Below are 2,492 nucleotides of genomic sequence, written 5' to 3'. Positions count from 1 at the left end.
TCAAAAGTGCATTGAACACTTTTGATCGTTTTAAAATTCTTAGCACTTTCATGTAACAAATTGTCGTTGTGAGAGAACATTTGGTACTCGGTCGTAATGCCCGTCAAGCTGATTTGCAAGGAGCAGATGACAGAGTTTGTGCATTAGCAAGTAGGAGCTTGCTACATTGTTTCTGTTCTGGTCGTCATGGCTATAATGACTAGAAAAGAAACTTGTCAGGACTCACATGTTACTTTCCTGTTTACGATAAAACGGCCTGAAAAGCAAGTATGCTTGTATGTCAAACTTTATTCCTGATCAGAACAACACAAAACTGTAGACCGCTGCTTTCCTGTATAGGGCTCATACCCGTCCATATGGTAAACTTGCAAACAGTTCATGGTGAGGCATGGAGTTCAAGAGAACCTGCTGTCATTATGGCGACCGTTGAGCTTATGGCTTGGCGTGGGCAGCTTGCAGACCAACAATATCTTTTTTTTTTCGCCTTTCTGAAAAGAGAGATGATGAAGCCATTACAAACATGCAAGCGAAAAACGATGAAGTAAGAGTTGGTCCAATAAATTAATAAATCATGGTTCTAGGAGAGCTGTTCCGAAACATACATTGCAAGGATTCTGGCCCTTGATGTTACTTTCAGTGTGACACATTCACTGTTGACTTGTACGTGCAGAGTTCAAAGAGGTGAACAAATATGAGCAGTGTCTTGGAAGCTGGAGTTGAAAGAAAAAAAGAGCCTCAATTACTATGGCGAAAGGGTGGGTGACTTTATGATTCATGTCGTACTTAGAACAGTGAGCAAAACGCTCCATAATAGAAAAGCACGCACACACAACACTGTTTGTCGTGTGTGCTTCTTTCAATATTGTCCTTGTGTGGGCTGCGCTTAGTCAAGCCTCGATTAGATGACTGTTGTTTCTACCAGATACTAGTAATTGACCCAGTAATGTTATCATGTCTCAAATGGAATTAATCTAACTGTACCACAGGGAGTATGTTTGCCCCTAATGTATAGTGAATTTATCGCAGTGTATCATTAACGCAAAAACAGCCAATACTATTCATTATTTGTGCTGTACTCCATGTTAGGAATTTTAGCAACCTGACAACATAACAAGAACCGATCGTTTGAATTACATTTGAAGAGTAATGGCTGTATAATTATAGTTATTTTCCAGGTTTAAGAAATGAATGCAGCAACCTGTGTTAGCCACCTCACACGCTAAGATATTCGAAGTTGAAAATGCGAATCATTGCTTTTTTTTTTTTTTGCTTAAGAGGCTGCAAAGTTACTCCGCTTTCGTGGGTAGTCTCCAAGCCGACTGTGCTCGGTTCCAGCGATGAATTTTCTCGCTAGCTAACACATGACTTCTTTATTCAGGCAACACGTCATTACGCGGCCAGACGCGGCAGATCACTAACGACGGAAGCTGTGCATGCAGCCCTTATGCCAGTGAAACGCGCCGCAACTGATAAAAATTCGCCGTCTTTCAACATGTTCGCTTGGTGGCGGCTATCGAACGTTGGACACCTAAGCTGGCTGAGATATTATTATTGGCATCTAATTAAAAGGAACATTCACGATGCTGCTCAAAGGAAACGACCACCCCGTTCGCAATTATTGCCGCCGTACGGTGGCTGTTCTCAAGTGACAATGCAGAAACTTAAATATCAGAAGTCCAATAGAAACAATGGCCCGATCACTTTGTAAAACAAAAGAAGATAACATGTAAACTATGTTTGTCGGCTATTATATGTACATTCATAGATAAAATGTTTAGCCGCATTGAGCGCCCCTAGTAGAAACAACGCGAAATAAAGTACGCGACCATATTACAGTAGCTCCACTTACGCGCGCGGTGCTGGAACGCGCCGCAGTGGATTCCTCGCCTTCTGTTGCGATTGCTGGAACTTGAGAGTGTGCGGGGCCTGGCTTCAGCTCGCGCGCAACTCCGGTGCAGCCTATTCGAATACGTGTAAAACACAGAAACGCTTTTCTGAGATAACGACTGAGCCGATTTTAATTAAATGTATTGTATTTGAGAGAGAAAGTTAAACTTTAGCGACTGTAGGAAACAGAATTTTGATTTAGGCCCTCAATGTTTTAAAAAGAACTTTCAAAAGGTTGGCAGGACTGAAGAAAAAGAAGCACGAAGTTTACAGATTTGCAGATCTGCACCAAGAACAGATATCACAGATTTGTAAACTGCATCCGTTAGATTGTTCAAAGTGGACAAACGTCATATACCAATTTATATCTTACGTGAATGTGTTAGATTGTTTGCGAGGGTTTTTCACAAGCTATATTCACATTTTAGTGGTCTATTTGAGACCCATGCATAATATACCAATTCCGTCCGCTTTATATGTACTATTATATGCAATGTACAGAATTGTGATATCGTTTTTCATTGCTTAGTTACAAAGCTGTAAACTTGATAGTTTCGTTTTCTAGAAATTTCTCAACAATTCTTATAAAAAATTGAAAGACCAAA

At 40.6% G+C, this 2,492-nt stretch overlaps 1 long non-coding RNA gene across 1 annotated transcript; it reads right to left on the bottom strand.

The window, feature by feature from the left end:
- Positions 1 to 276: 276 nt before the first annotated feature.
- Positions 277 to 2,031, bottom strand: LOC129382393 (uncharacterized). Its single transcript, XR_008610458.1, has 3 exons — positions 1,850 to 2,031; positions 603 to 710; positions 277 to 488 (listed from the first exon to the last, which is right to left on the bottom strand). It is a non-coding gene; the product is annotated as an uncharacterized lncRNA (long non-coding RNA).
- Positions 2,032 to 2,492: the final 461 nt, after the last annotated feature.

This window comes from Dermacentor andersoni, chromosome 6 (genome assembly GCF_023375885.2).
Source record: "Dermacentor andersoni chromosome 6, qqDerAnde1_hic_scaffold, whole genome shotgun sequence".
NCBI lineage: Eukaryota > Metazoa > Arthropoda > Arachnida > Ixodida > Ixodidae > Dermacentor > Dermacentor andersoni.
The sequence above is the reverse complement of the archived record's forward strand: the minus strand, read 5'-3'. Positions and strand labels throughout refer to the sequence as shown.